Below are 17,469 nucleotides of genomic sequence, written 5' to 3' on the forward strand. Positions count from 1 at the left end.
CTGAAGCTACCTCTAAAATCCCAAATTTTTAAAAATTACTAATGTATATTTTCATATATTATATGAGATAATTAATTAAAATATAAATTTTTTATTAAAAGAGATTAAATAAAAAAAAATATATAATAATTATTACTATAAATATTTTATAAAATTATAACTAAAATAAAAGTTTAACTATTTTTAATGTTAAAAATATTAAAAATAATTAGTATTTGTCTTAACTGTTTTGGATTAGTTGAGTGGTCATCTCACTCATCTCTACCTAAGTAAGTATTAGAGTTTCGAATCCCGCTTTATGTATGTAACAACTCATTGGCTAGCGGCAAACCCATAATAAACAGAGCTTCAATCTGTAGAGGATTAGTTCTTGACCTGCCGAGTTAGAAAATACAGTGAAAGAAAATTGTATCTGTCTTGAAAGTAGAACAATTCTCATTGATGATAGTAATACTTATGGATATTTGCCTTTATTGAAATTTAACTGTGACAGTTTTATTTATTGGTATCGTATTCATTCAGGAAGTCAAACAATATGATCAATGTTGTTACCAGTTAAAATTTTATATTTTATGACATGATTTTCAAGTTTCTAAACTTATAACCTTATGTCATTACAAAAGCTATTATTAGATTGATTAATATTTCTTGGTAATATTACCAAAACACCGTCGTTGAGTATTAGTTTGTGTAAAAAGAAACTATAATAACTTTTTGTTATTCAATATATAATTTATTCTATTAAAAAAAGAATTATTATTTCTAGTTAGATTGGTAAATATATTTTTCTTTATTTTTATATCATTTTATTTGACAATAATTGCCATTAAGAAAAATGAATAATCATTAGGTGCAAAATATTCAACATTTAATAATTTCAATCATTGAAATTTCAATTATCAAAAATTGAGTTAGAAATTAATTATAACTTAATAATCGATATATATATTTTCAACAGTAGGGCCCCAAAATAATCCACTTCGCCACAGAACTCCAGATGCCTAACGAGGTACCTCTCGACTTGCATCTGAAAAACAATAACATAGTATGGAATGAGAATCGGAGGTTCTCAACATGGTAAAGGTGCCTCTCATATAAGATATAAAGTCCTGCGAACGTCAGAGGCAATTCTAGAATGCCGACACTCAGATTATAAATCTTAAAGAACTAAACAGCAACCATAAAAAGGGGGTGGTTTTCTAAGATTTTAGCTTAACCAAATCTTAAACTAGATTAAATTCCCTAACTTCTCTGCCCTTCCTCCAATCCTCCAACACCAGTTATCCGCACAAACAAACAAGCAAACCAAGGCAAACACAAGTAATTTACAAGTAATACAGATAACACATATACAAATAGCATGTTATAAACACGTAAGCAATCCCACTTAATGCACAAACAAACAATTCAAACAATATGAACATGATGTATGCCTGTCCTATGGCTAATGAGTCTCATATGTCGGTTATCAAGCCAATCTTACAAGTCTGGCTGCTAAACCCTGAACTGTCCCCCGTCGTGCATCCCCAAGAGTCTATGCATAACTTTTTCACACACACACACACACACACATGTATATATCAAATTGCTCAATGGGGCACCATTCTCGGGAATTTATACGGACCCGGTCACCCTTATGACGTAGAGTCAACAGAGTATCGAGTCTCAACCTAGAACACGTGGTGGCAAGCCACGGTACTTTACCCAAGGAAACTCGCATCTCAGATAAATGAGTGCATAAGCCAAAAGCATTCATAATACTTGTAATCATTGCATAATCATTTTCATTAAAGTCATAACACCATATGCACTCCAAGTATTTACATTTCCATAGATAATTCATCAATTTCCAACCTTACTTTACCCCTAAGCTACCTCCATTTCCTAACTCCATCTTATTACTAGAGTTACTACTATGATTTAGGGCTAAAAGAATGAAAATAGAGGTTTAAAAGTTTGAAATTAAGTTTAAAATCACAAAATCCAGTTTTGCTGAAATAGGAGCTACGCGTACGTGTAGGCATGCGAAAATCCATGCCTGCGTACGCAAGCACCCTGCTCGCGTATGCGAGAATCCCAACCCGAAAAAGCTGGTTGCATCGTGTGCAGGTGGTCGCGTGATAAACCCCGTTTTTAGGGTTTATAATGTGTTGAATTTAGAGCATTTTATTAACCTTTTCTCACATTTACTCAAGAAAATAGCATGGTTTTGTGATTCTCTCTTAACTTGTGTCTAGATGTGAAAACATGCTTTTAAACCCCAAATTAGCTAATTTTGATTCACCTTTGATTCCACTAGATGCCTTGATGTGTTTGCTAGTGATTTCAGGATTCAAAAGGCTAGGAATGAATCAAAGGAGTGAAGAGGAAAGCATGCAAAGTGGAGAACACATGAAAAAGCCAAAGATTTGGATATATTCATCCACGCGCACTACACGTACACGCGTGGATTGCAAAATCAAGGGACGCGCACGCGTGCTGTACGTGTACGCGTCGGTAGCCGCACGTAATTTTAAAGTAAAAACGTGCCCAGCAAATTCTGAGGAGTTGTGGGGCCCAGTTTGCAACCAACTTTGGCGCCAAATTGTATAAAAGGACCAAGGATTGAAGGGGAATGAATCAATTCACAATCATTCACATTCATTCCATCATTAGGGACATTAGGATTAGTTCTAGAGTTAGTTTTAGAAAGAGAAACTCTCACTTCTCTCTAGGATTAGGATTAGGTTTAGGTCAATAAGCTTAGATCTAGGGTTTAATTCATGTTCTCTTCTACTTCTTCTTCTCAAGTCTTTGTTGTTACATTCATCATTCTTCTATTCTTTTGTTGTAATTTCTTCTATTTTGTTACTATGCTTTGTTATAGATTCACTCTTGTCTCTTCTATTTTCTTTCAATTCAATTTGAGGGAATTCATAATAATTGTGTTCCTTTTGATTGTTGTTGTTAATTCCTTGCAATAATTGTTGTTAGATTCTATTCTTGTTGTTGATTTACTATGCTTTTCTTTTGTGCCTTCCGAGTGTTTGTCAAAATGCTTGAGAAGATGTTAGAGTAGAATTTTATGCTCTTGGCTTGGGGAGGTAACTTAGGAACTCTTGAGTTACTAATGTCCAAGTGATTGATAGTTGATAGCCATTGACTCTAGTTCTCATTAATTCAATTAGCGAATAGCTAGGACTTATAGAATTGGATTGATATAGCTCATTTGACTTTCCTTTACTTGTTAGAGGATGACTTAGTGGGATTGATCCTTGCGATTATCATATTGTGGTTAGTAACAAGGATAGAGATCCTTGACCACCAAACCTTGCCAAGACCTTTTTGTCATTTGATTTCCATTATCATTTACTTCCCTTGTTTCTTAATCAAAATCCCAAAATATACATGTCCATGACCAATAATAAGAACACTACCCTGCAATTCCTTTGAGAGACGACCCGAGGTTTAAATACTTCGGTTATTAATTTTAGGGGTTTGTTACTTGTGACAAACAAATTTTGTATGAAAGGATTATTGTTGGTTTAGAAACTATACTTGCAACAAGAATTCATTTGAGAATTCTAAACCGTCAAAAATCCAATCATCAAAATGGCGCCGTTGCCGGGGAATTGTAATGGTGTTATGTTATTGGTTATTGTACAAATGTGAATATTGTGAATAGGTTGCTTGTTTGCTTTAGTAGTTAGATTTTATCTCCTTGTTTTTTTGCTTTTCATTTGTCTTTGCTATTATGAATTCTCACCTTGGCTATAAGTTTGGTTCTAATTGTGTTGTAGGAAATGTGAACTTCAATGACCACATGTGTCAAGGATGGAACCAACAAAGATGGGAGGAGCCTCAAGGAATTGATCTCTCCTATTGGCACCAACCCCCGGACACTTATAGGTATAATCACCATCCTAATGCATGTCAATCCAATGGCTATGGTGACTCTTTTTGTGGCAATCAATTACCACCATCATATGCCTATGACTCTTATCCTCAATATGAACCTCAACTATCCTCACAAGCCTTTCCATATCAAGCACTTTCCTATGACCCTTATCCATCATACAACCAATCACCCACGCGATATCCTTGTGACTATTATGAGCAAGAACCTTTAGAACCACCACAACTCTATCATGATTACTATCAAGAACCACTTCAATACACCCAATCTCTATGCCCCTACCAAGAAGAACCACCTTCCTACTATGAACATTTTCTCCAAAATAATGAACCCTTTTATCCACCCCAAGCCCCAAGGGATGATTCTCTCACCTTGTTACTTCAAGGACAAGCGGATATGCAAAGGAACACCCTAGAGTTTGTGACCAACTTGACTAAGATAGTGCACACTTTGGCCTACCAATGTTTGAACACTCAAGGTGCTTCCGTAGCCACATGTGAAAGACTAAAAGAAGAGCAAGGCATGAAGAAGAGATTGGAAAATTCGGTGGATGAAGAGGAGTTGGGTTTTGTAATGGAATAATTGGAGGAACCTATGATTATTGAAGAAAAGGAGACATGGTTGAAAATTTAGGAGATGCGAAACCACCATGGGAGACTCAACAACCTCCGGAGTATATCAAAATTGAAGAATATGAAGAGGTTGATCAAGAGATGGATTCAATCATCAATGACTTTTTGTCAAATATTGAATCACCTTCCATGGAACAAGAAATTGAAGTTATTGAAGACAACTCCATGCCAATGGACATCGGTGACTTTGTTGCAAATGCTTCCATTGAATGTAAAGCAACCATTAAAATGGGTTTCACACAACCTCCAAGCGTTAAAGTGATTGATAATAAGAAGGAAGTGGAAGAAGTTGACAAGCACGAAGAAATTAAAAGAAGTTGTTAAGAGGTGGAAATAACCTAGGAAGAGTTTAAAGAAGTAGATCGTGTATTGTCTAAGTGTGGGGAGGGGGCCATCATCCAACAAAACATTCAAGTGGGTAAAATTCTTTCCCTTAAGCTTCACTTTCTCACTTGAATATGGCTTGATTGAAACGGATGGGCAACTTAGAGCTCTTTGCGAAATTAATAGTAAAAGAGGATTGTGTAGTGGTTGGCAGTGCGGTATTAGGCTAATTAATGTCGAAGCTTCAAGGCATAGGGACCATGATTGGAGAAATGCAAAATTGTGTGGGTCTAGAAGGATGATTTGGTGTGCCAAAGAGAATTCTATACGTCAACCACCCAGATGGAAGAACCATGATACTCAACTTGAGGACGGGTGCGAAAATAAGATATGGGACCCCGAATCACACTTTGAAGACCAACTTCGGGAACTCATATCTTGGGTTGAACTTCACCCAAGCGTGGTGAAAAAGGTTGGAATTTTTGTCAACCATTTGAGGAGCAAAGATCCTTGGAGATTCAAGGATGAGTACAAACACAAGCCACCATGACAAAGAGCTCCCCAAATGTCCAACTTAAGGACTTAAAATAAAAGTGCTAGGTGGGAGACACCCCACCATGATAAACTCTTTTCACTCTCTTATAGTTTCTTTAATAAGTGATGTGAGTTACCATTGTAGGTAATCTTCCTCTTCATGTAGTCATGTATTAATATTTTGGTTGTTAGTTACTTAGAGTGCAAGTTTTGTTTGTTTGCATTTGAAAATTTTTGTTCAAAAAGTGCAATTTAGCTGGTTTTGAGTTGTAGGTAGTGTTAGGGAGGTTTTAAACCACTTTTAGTATTTCATAAAAAAAAACACAAGAGCAGGGACGCGTACGCACGCTGTACGCGTATGCGTCAATGAGTGAACACAGAGCCCATACATATTCTAGAGAGTTAGGCAAACACGGCGCGAACACTGAGCGTGGCGCACAAAGGCATGCACGCGTACGGGTATAGCACGCGTACGCGTGGATGGGTCAACACAGTTCCCATACTCCCACCCGAGAGTTGCGCGATTGTGGCGTGTGCAATGCGCGTCTCGCGTGAGCATCTAGAGATGCGGATGCGTACTCTACGCGCATGCGTAGAAGTACACCCTTTTCAACCCACGCATGCGGGACATCACGCCTACGCGTACCTCATGTTTTTCACCCAACCACGTGCACACGTCTAGGACACGTACGCGTGTATTCAAAATTATAACCCCATCCACGTGAAGAGCCCTAACACAGTCGTGCACTTCACCCCTCTCTCTCTAACGTTCCCTTTTCACCTCTCATCTTCCCTAACTCCCTGCACCACACTCAGCCCCCACATCCATCACCTTTCCGGTGACCCATCGCCGCCAGCAACCACCCCATCTGCCTTCCTCCTTTCTTCCTCTCTTCCTTTCTTTCCCCCCTCTCACTGTCCGTCTCATCCTCATCCCTCTGCCAACAACCGCCGCGCGCCTCCACTGATGCCGGCGAGCACTACACCACCACTCACACTATCTCCCCTTCTTTCTTTCACCGCGCCGACCACTCCTCTACGTGGAACCTCGCTGCCGTCTCTGCCCTTCTCTGCTTTTCTGTTCCGCCGCTCTGCTCGACCACCACTGCGCTACCGCGAGCTCATCCAGTCGCAGCTGTCTCTGCGCGGCCCTGCACCTTTTCCCCCCTCCCCGACCATTACACCCATTCTATCTTTGCTACCATTCCAGGTCCCCTCTCTGCCCCTGCCCTTGCTCTGTGTCTTTACTTTCATTTTAATTTTGTCTATTGAATTTAGTTAGATTAGCAGATTAATTTGGTTTGCTAGGGTAGCTAGAGATGCATTCTGTTAGGTAGAGAGGATGTGGTTAGAAGATTCTAGGCCTGATAAGTGCTCCGTTCTTAGTTACTTTCTGACTGTTGAATGCCTTGCTGAATGATGATTGGTGTGCTGTGCTGGTTTTATATGCAATCCTTGCTGGTTTCATGTTTGTTACCAATTTTGGATTCATATGACTGTTTTTGCTGCTGTTTGCTATCCGGGAACGTCCAATTTACTGCCAGAATGATGCCCGATTTCTTTTTTAGAAATTGTTTTGTTTTTCGACTCGTTACCAAGGCTTGAACTTGACACTTTTTCAATTGCACCTTACTTGGCTTACACCAAGTTCAATTCTGAGGTTGAGTGGGTTGGCTTACTTGCCTTACTTGACACTTTTTCGTTTCCCGAGATATGCATTGATTGAGTTGATGTATGAACCTTCATGTGCTTTTATTTTCAAGTTAAATCAAATTCACTTTGACTCATACTAAGCCCATCATTTGACCTTAACTTGCAATTTCTTGAATAAGGTTCAATCTTTTGCAATAATTGGTGCATTCCACCTGTGTAACACTTGCCTTCAAAATGGCTTTCAACATGCCTTAGTTACATTAGTGCTTGTTTCAATTTCTCTATGCCATTTATTGCAAACTCAGTGACCTTATGCATTGATTGATGAACTGCTTTTCAATTATAAGCTTTTGTGCAAATTTTCATATTTCATCATCAATGACTGCATCGTCCTCAGGAATGTGAGTGTGCTTGTTAACCATACTTTCTACATTTATCTTGATTAAGCCAATAACCGCCATACCACTAAGCCTTAAGCCGATTTTCTAACTTCTAACTTGATTAACCACCTAACTTTTCTTTTTAGTTTAAAACTCACTCTTTCATCATTCTTTTGGGTATGATGCTTATTGAGCTTAATAAACAAGCACTGTGCACATATTACTTGGATTCTCGGTTCATGGCTTTGATTATTTTCTGAATTACATTGCTTGCCTTCCAAGGATTCTATCTTTTTAACTCACTTTATGAATATGTCATGCCTTACTTTGTCTTCCTCTACGTGGCTTAATTGTTTATATCCTGCATTTCTATTTTTCAGGATGGCCGATAGAGGAAAGTCTAAGGTTACTGATGAGCGGATAATTTATACCCTTTTTGGTATTATTTTTACATAGTTTTTAGTATGTTTTAGTTACTTTTTATTATATTTTTTTAGTTTTTATTTAAAAATTATATTTCTGGACTTTACTATGAGTTTGTGTGTTTTTCTGTGATTTCAGGTATTTTCTGGCTGAAATTGAGGGGCCTGAGCAAAAATCTGATTCAGAGGCTGAAAAAGGACTGTAGATGCTGTTGGATTCTAACCTCCCTGAACTCGAAGTGGATTTTCTGGAGCTACAGAAGCTCAATTGGCGTGATCTTAATTGCTTTGGAAAGTAGACATTCTGAGCTTTCCAGAAATATATAATAGTCCATACTTTGCCCGAGATTTGATGGCCCAATTGGCATTCAAAATTAGCCTAAAACATCTTGGCATAAAACGCCCAAACTGGCACCAGAATTGGAGTTAAACGCCCAAACTGGCACTAAAGCTGGAGTTTAACTCCAAAAACAGCTTAAGCATGAAAAAGATTCAATGCTCAGTCCAAGCACACACCAAGTGGGCCCCGGAAGTGGATTTCTGCACTATCTGCACTTAGTTACTCATTTTCTGTAAACCCTAGTTGCTAGCTTAGTATAAAAACTACTTTTAGAGATTCATTTAAAAAATGTGTGACATTTTTACATTTTGTCTTGTACACGTTTGGGGGCTAGCCTCACGGCCATGCTTAGACCTTTCACTTATGTTTTTTTAACGGTGGAGTTTCTACACCCCATAGATTAAGGTGTGGAGCTCTGTTGTTCTTCATGAATTAATGCAATTACTACTGTTTTTCTATCCAATACACGCCTACTTCTTCTCCAAGATATACTCTCGTACTTAATTCAGTTAAGTCAGAATAAAGGGGTGACCCGTGACAATCACCCAATCTTCGTTACTCGCTTAGCCAAGGTCGCGTGCTTGACAACCACAAAGCGATCTACATGATGTTCAACGTAGTCATTAGATGACAACTGGAGTATATTCTCTTGGGTTTCTAATCTAAGATTAGAACCTTCGTGGTATAGGCTAGAATAAAGGCAGCATTCTTGGGATCCGAAAAGTCTAAACCTTGTCTGTGGTATTCCGAGTAGGATCTGGGTAGAGATGACTGTGATGAGCTTCAAACCTGCGAATGTGGGGCACAAGTGACAGTGTGCAAAAGGACAATGGTCCTATTCCGACGCTAGCGAGAACCGACAGATGATTAGCCCTGCGGTGACAGTGCAGATGGATTTGTTTTCATCCGAGAGGATCATACAACTTGCCATGGAAGGAGGTAACGCATGGTTGGAAGAAGGCAATCGGAAAGCAGAGGTTCTGAAGCAACAAAGCATCTCCAGACGCTTATCTGAAATTCCTACCTATGAATTACATAAGTATTTCTATCCTATTTTATATTTTATTTATCTTTTAATTATCAAAACCTTATAACCATTTTAATCCGCCTGACTGAGATTTACAAGGATGACCATAGCTTGCTTCAACCTGACAATCTCTGTGGGATCGACCCTTACTCACGTAAGGTATTACTTGGACGACCCAGTGCACTTGCTGGTTAGTTGTGCGGAGTTGTGAAAAGTGTATTACAATTTCGTGCACCAGTTACCTCAAGGAAGAGAAAGAAAACTCAACCATTCACTCTTTTTCCCTACTATGACAATGTAAAGAACCCTCTAAATGATGAGGACAAGGCTAACCAGCAACTGCTTCCCATTAACCTAAATAAGTTCCCTAACCTCTATTGTGGCTACGCTTCCCGACATACCGGAAGAAAAATCTGAATATAGAGAAGAAGTTGGTCCTCCCGACTGATGTGAGACGTGCTATTACGACCCGTATTCAGGGGATGGTCATGGGCTTTATTGATGGGGATCTAGGCTGGGTGAACTCCTATTGGGTGAAGGAATTTTACTGTAACTTCTTCAGACACACCCTTGTGTCGGTTCACCTGTGAAGCGGGCAGGTATTGGTTACGGAGGCAGCTATTCAGGATAGACTCGGCTACCTGCCTAGAACCGGTACTACAGATGCTATTGAGCAGGCAGAGGTAGCCATACATTGCATGACATTTGACTATGATGCCCTGAGGGATGTTATTGCCACCCCAGATGCCCCGTGGGTGATTGATGCTGACAACAGGAAGCCCAAGGGGATGCTGTTTACTCATCTTTCTAGAGTGGCCAGGACGTGGCAGTAGATCTTTGCACATTACGTTATGCCGACCACCTACTTCACAGAGATCCCCATGGACATGCTTGTCCTGATCGGATGGATTATGGAGGGGAAGGAGGTATACTTCCCTCGATTGATCAGGCGCTACATGTGGCGGGCACATGTCCGTGGCTTACTTCCCTTTCCCACATTAGTCACCATGATGATTGAGCTAGCTGGTGCCCCATGGGAGGCAGATGATGAGATACCACCCCCGACCCACGGAAAGGAGGAAGTGATTCCGTGGGGGGAGTGGGTGCACGAGAAGCCAGCTTCCCGGCGTCGCTCTAGAGCCAGAGCAGCCGCGACACCCGACGCTTCATCCTCAGTAGCAGCAGGCCCATCAGCATCAGCAGCACTAATACCACCATCAGCTCCCCAGCCGACCTATCTGTTAGTCCAGCACCTGATCCGCTTCATGGAGCATAGTGAGCGCCGCATTATGCGATGCCTGGACAGGATGGATCAGATGTTCGGGGCATTAGACGTCAAGTTGCCCCCTCTTCCTGAGTCTTCTGCATCAGAGGAGGAGCATGAGGCGGAGCCAGGTCAGACAGAGGTACCACCACAGACATAGGCTACCCTGGAGGCGCAGCAGCCCCCTGAGGAGCCACAGCCTGAGACCCAGCTAGATGCGATAGTCGCACCTTACATTGAGCCTGAGCGGTAGCATCGAGGACGATGCTCAATTCTAAGTGTGGGGAGTTTACCTTCGTCGCCGTCGGTGGAGTGGCTATTTTGGATGATAAGTTCGGACATTTATCACTTGTTTTATGCTATTTTTACTACTTTGCACTTTATTTTTAGTATTTCGTACTTTATTTTTACTACTTTTGGATTATTGTACATATTTGTTATTTTGATACTTTTATCTTAGTTGTCGCACTTTGCACCATGCATTCTAGATATTGCATATTTTAGTGTATTTTTGCTTTATGTAGTTGTTTTAGCTTTTTGGTTGTGATTAGAAAAATATTTTGGATTGTTGAAACCTAAGTTTACCTTTTTTGCATAAGAAAATTGTTTTGGTTAAAGAAAGGGATAAACTAAGGAGATTTTAGTTTTCTAAATCACAACATTGCACTTAGGATAAGCTTAGTCAAAACAACAAATTTTCCAAAAAGAATTCACCTATAGGGCACCACCCCAATTGATTGAAAATTTTTTGTGGAACTTGCTTGAATCATATATATTTTGTGAAACATGTTTTTGAGCTAAGAACACAAGCTTGTGAGTTTTGAGCCTAATGATGTGGTTACATCTTATAACCACTTACCTTTCTTCTTGTGTGAAATTATTCTCTTTCTATGATTGTGATACTTGATTTGCTTAATTCTATATGTCCATTATCCCTTGTATTCATGCATTTATATGATTGAGGCCATTATTTCATTAGCTCACTTATCCAAATAAGCCTACCTTTTACTCTCCATTGTTAACCAATTTTGAGCCTATGCTTAACTCAATTGTTCTTTATTTTAACACATTACAAGCCTAAAGCAAAAAACAATAAATGTCCTTTGTTTGGATCTTTGATTAGCTTAGGCTAGTGAGAGTGTTCATTATTCAAGTTGGGGAGATTTAGGAACATTGGTGGGGATAAAAAGGATGCTTTGTATTTTTATATATTTGGGAATTGGGTGCATGCTCATGTATTAATAAAATGTTAGACCTTATGCATTGGTGCACTTGAAAGAAAAATGATAAAAAGAAAAGAAAAAAAAAGAGGAGAAAAAAGAAAAAAAAAGAAAAAAAATTACATAAAAAAAGAAGGAAAAGAAAAGAAAGAAATAAAAAGGGGACAAATTGCCCCAAAGTAAAGTCAATAAGAATCAATGCATAAGTGTTGTGAAATGAAAAGGAATGCATGAGTATGTGAAAAAGTAAAAAAAAATGGGTAGTTAGGTTAGAACTTAATTGTATAGGGTATCATAGGTTAGGTGGGAAAGTCTAGGCTAACCAAAGATTCAAATTCTAGTCCACTTAACCATATATGACCATACCTTGACCCTAACCCCATTACAACCTTAAGAAAGACCTCATGATAATTGTATGCATGCATTGAATAATTTTTGATTGTTAGATGAAGAACAAATCTTGAAAAGCATGATTAGAGGGGGAAATTGAGTGAATCAACCCCTAAACACTTGAGTGACTAGAGCGGATACACATCCGGTGAGTGTTCGATTGCTTAATTGCATGTATTCACTATAATCATTATTATTCATGCAAGTTTGTAAATCCTTTTGATATTTCAATACAATTGTGGGTTGGATTTGATTCTCATTGCTTTAGCCCTTATGCTTGCATATATCTCTTGGAAATTGACTTGTTTTGACCAAGCAATTGCATTCATGTAGGTAGTTGTATTTAGATAGTTTGCATATAGCTTAGTTCCATTGAATAAATGCCATACCCCTTACTTCATTCTTGGTATAGCATGAGGACATGCTATGGTTTAAGTGTGCGGAGGTTGATAAACCCCGTTTTAGGGTTTATCATGTGTTGAATTTAGAGCATTTTATTAACCTTTTCTCACATTTACTCAAGGAAATAGCATGGTTTTGTGATTCTCTCTTAACTTGTGCCTAGATGTGAAAACATGCTTTTAAACCCCAAATTAGCTAATTTTGATTCACCTTTGATTCCACTAGATGCCTTGATGTGTTTGCTAGTGATTTCAGGATTCAAAAGGCTAGGAATGGATCAAAGGAGTGAAAAGGAAAGCATGCAAAGTGGAGAACACATGAAAAAGCCAAAGATTTGGATATATTCATCCACGCGCACGTGGATTGCAAGCGTTGAGTTAAGGAACAAGGAATGTAAATTTCAAAAGAAATAAGCTAACAACTAAGAAAGCTCTTGGCAAGGTTATGAGAATTTGGAAGTCCTATCCTTGTTATCCTCCTCAATTGTGACCACAAATTGTCCGTTGCTACCACTTAGTTAACCTCTAATCATGGAGGAAAGTCAAGTGGATGAATTAACTTGATTCCACAAGTCCTAGCCAACTCCCAAGGGAATGACTAGCTTTAGTGGTATCCAAATCAATTAGCAAGTTCTAATTATCAATCAACAAGGGAATTAGATAACTCAAGCGTCACTAATTACTCCACCTAGGCCAAGAGGAACAAAACCTATACTAAAATCCAACCAAGCATTTCATCAAATACTTGGAAGGCATAAAAGGAAAGCATAGTAAATTGATAACAAGAATAAAATCTAACAACAATTGAATGTAAGAAATCAACAACAACAATTAAAGAAACAAGATCTACATGAATTACCTCAAATTGCATTAAAAGAAAATAGAATGAACAAAAGTAGATCTACAAACAAAGTAGAAGAAATTATAACAAACAATAGAAGAATGATGAATGTAACAACAAAGAATTAAGAAGAAGAAGTAGAAGAGAGCATGAATTAAAACCTAGATCTAAGAACTAAACCTAATCCTAATCCTAATCCTAGAGAGAAGGGATAGCTTCTCTCTCTAAAACTAAACTAAAACTAGCCTAATGTGTGTGTCATAGGATTGATGATGCCTTCCCCTTCATTTCTTGGTATTTTTAGCCTTTTCCCATCAAAAACTCAGCTCCAAATGGGGGCTAGAAACCCTCCAAAATCGCCAGGCACGTGTTCCTCTTTAAAAATCACATGCGGCCTTCGGCGCGTACGCGCACAGTGCGCGTGCGCGTCCATGGAGAATTTCGCGATCTGCGTGTAAGCGCATAGTGCGCGCGCCCGCCCATGGACTTTTCCAAATTTTTGGCTTTTCATGATTTCTCCACTTTGTATGCTTTTCTTCCACCCCTTTGATCCCTTCCTAGCCCTTTTCAACCTGAAATCACTTGCAAACACATCAAGGCATCTAGTGGAAATCAAAGGTGGATTAAGACTATCAAATTAAAGGTCTAAAAAGCATATTTTTACATCTAAGCACAAATACATAGACAATCACAAAATCATACTATTTCATTGAATAAATGTGAGGAAAGGTTATCAAAATGCTCTAAATTCAACACAAGATAAACCATACAAAGGGGGTTTATCACACGCGCACGCGTGGATCACAAAACATCAAGGGACGCGCACGCGTCGGTGGCCGCACATGATTTTAAAGTTAAAACGTGGCCAGCGAATTCTGAGGAGCTGTGGGGCCCAGTTTGCAACCAACTTTGGTGCCAAATTGTATAAAAGGACCAAGGATTGAAGGGGAATGAATCAATTCACAATCATTCACATTCATTCCATCATTAGGGACATTAGGATTAGTTTTAGAGTTAGTTTTAGAAAGAGAAACTCTCACTTCTCTCTAGGATTAGGATTAGGTTTAGGTCAATAAGCTTAGATCTAGGGTTTAATTCATGTTCTCTTCTACTTCTTCTTCTCAATTCTTTGCTGTTACATTCATCATTCTTCTATTCTTTTGTTGTAATTTCTTCTATTTTGTTACTATGCTTTGTAATAGATTCACTCTTATCTCTTCTATTTTCTTTCAATTCAATTTGAGGTAATTCATAATAATTGTGTTCCTTTTGATTGTTGTTGTTAATTCCTTGCAATAATTGTTGTTAGATTCTATTCTTGTTGTCGATTTACTATGCTTTTCTTTTGTGCCTTCCAAGTGTTTGTCAAAATGCTTGAGAAGATGTTAGAGTAGAATTTTATGCTCTTGGCTTGGGAAGGTAACTTAGTAACTCTTGAGTCACTAATGTCCAAATGATTGATAGTTGATAGCCATTGACTCTAGTTCTCATTAATTCAATTAGCGAATAGCTAGGACTTATGGACTTGGATTGATATAGCTCATTTGACTTTCCTTTACTTGTTAGGGGATGATTTAGTGGGATTGATCCTTGCGATAATCATATTGTGGTTAGTAACAAGGATAGAGATACTTGACCACCAAACCTTGCCAAGACCTTTTTGTCATTTGATTTCCATTATCATTTACTTCCCTTGTTTCCTAATCAAAATCCCAAAATATACATGTCCATGACCAATAACAAGAACACTACCCTGCAATTCCTTTTAGAGACGACCTGAGGTTTAAATACTTCGGTTATTAATTTTAGGGGTTTGTTACTTGTGACTAACAAATTTTTGTATGAAAGGATTATTGTTGGTTTAGAAACTATACTTGCAACGAAAATTCATTTGAGAATTCTAAACCGTCAAAAATCCAATCATCATCGCGTACGCAACCCCTTAAAAATCATTGTTCGCGTATGCAAGTTGCCAAACCCGAAGAGTTTGGTCACGTCACGTGCAGTGGTCGCGTACGCAAGCTGTGTAGAATCAGCAAAATGCTGAATGCTGCAGAATTTTTAATTTTGCCTTCTAAACTTCCGACGCGCATAACTTTTTTGTTTTAAAATATTTTTCATCTATTCTTCAAACGGCGTAAACTTCACAGACCCAATTTTTATATGAAATGAATTTGAAACCATTTGGGGGTCCAAAAGCTAAGTTATGACTCGCCAAAATTCGGTTAAAAATCAATTTTACACAAAAGACTTCAAACCTCAATTTTCTTTGGAACCAAACTCAAATCCACATTCTTAAACATGTATTCATCACATTAACATGCCATAGCATACCAATATATCACTATAATCCACTTATCACACTACAATCAATCACGCTTCAATTTTTTACCCAATTTCACACCTAAAGTTTCTCACTTCCATCAACAAAGTCATCAACATTCTATCAATTATACATAATCAATAACATCAACTTATCAAACAATACTTAATCACCATATGCAATATATTACCACTATAACCATAATCATCAACACATGCTCAACTTATATCATCAATCAATATCATAATTACTAAACATTCAACACACTTAATCATTCTAACCTATTCTAAGGTCTTCTAGCCTAAGTTTTCACAGAATATTATATATTAAATACGTGAAACCTAAACCATACCTTGGCCGATTTCCACGTATTTCTCGAGGCAAATCACCAAAGCCAAACACAGCCCCACAAGTCCAAAATCACCAAAGCCTTGGCACTAATCCTCCACCAAGCCTCCAAATGCCCACAAATCAAATTCTAATATTTATATATACCTAAATTCACATTACCACACACACACACACACACACACACACACACAAACATATCCAAAGCTTAATACCCAAAACATAAATTCAAAGAATTAGCTAGAGTTTTAGAATTCTCACCTTACCCAAGCATCAAATAAGCAAGAGTGAATATTTTTCTCAAGCTAATCGGGCCCTATAACATCAAGGAAGCAAAATCTCACCACCACTCTTAATAATTTTTGAAAATAAGAAGGGCTAGAGAAATTAGGGTGAGAATTAGGCTTACGTATGAAATTGTTCTGATAGATTCGTAGAGCTCAACACGGTGGTTGCGTAGCCGCAAATGGTGCGGCGATCGGAGCTCGGGGTAGAAAGTTATGGAGGTTTGGTTATGGTGTTAGGGTTTGTTCCCCACCTTCTTCCTCCCTTTGCTTTGGAACGTGAATGGGGAGTGTGGGAAAAGGAAATGTGCTACTGCTCATTAGTTGGTAAGTGTGGTTTGGGCCTTGGGCCTATTTTGGGCCTGGTTCGTTCGGTTCGGTCCGTTCGACTCAATCTTGGTCCAAATTCTTTAAAATTAGTGTCAAAATTCTTATTTTAATTAGCTCTATCTCATTTTACTAAGAATTTATATTTCTAATTTTCTTTATTAAAATTTAATTTATTGATTAATTATTCGCTAATTTTAACAGAGTTTACATCATGTATATATTAGGATGATCTATTTTAATTATGTGAGTAATTATTATTATTCATTTTTTAATTAAGATAGTAAATAATATTTAAAATAAAAAAAGATAATTAGAATTTTTTTAGGTTGATTATAAAACCTATTGTAAGTATATTTGACTTTTATATATACTAAATATAATCATATTTAATAGTATAGTATTTATTATAGCAATGACTCAAAATATTAACTCAAGTGAGTAAGATCAACCTAGGTCTATTGTTAGGATCCTAAATCCGAATTAGGTTTATTGTCTTAAAACCCAATGCAGATAAAGTTCACGTATCTTATCTCAAATCGATTCAAATTGAATTTCCGTTGTTAGTTAGATATAGTAATAGATACTAATGTGGGTATGGCGGACCCCTTTTTCCGTCCTTTACTCGCGTTTTTAAAAAAAATATCCCTCGTCTGCTCTTCATCTTTGTCGCAAGTCTCCCTATAATATAATAATCATAAAATAATTAATTCAATATAATTAAACACAACTCATAATATATTCATTATAAAAAATAACATTTTAAAAAAATATAAAAATATCTTCCAACATAATAACATAATATTATCTTTTTGGACGAGACTGAGCGATATAATGACAAACTTAAAAGGCAAAGAAAGTGAG

This window comes from Arachis ipaensis, chromosome B07 (genome assembly GCF_000816755.2).
Source record: "Arachis ipaensis cultivar K30076 chromosome B07, Araip1.1, whole genome shotgun sequence".
Lineage (NCBI taxonomy): Eukaryota > Viridiplantae > Streptophyta > Magnoliopsida > Fabales > Fabaceae > Arachis > Arachis ipaensis.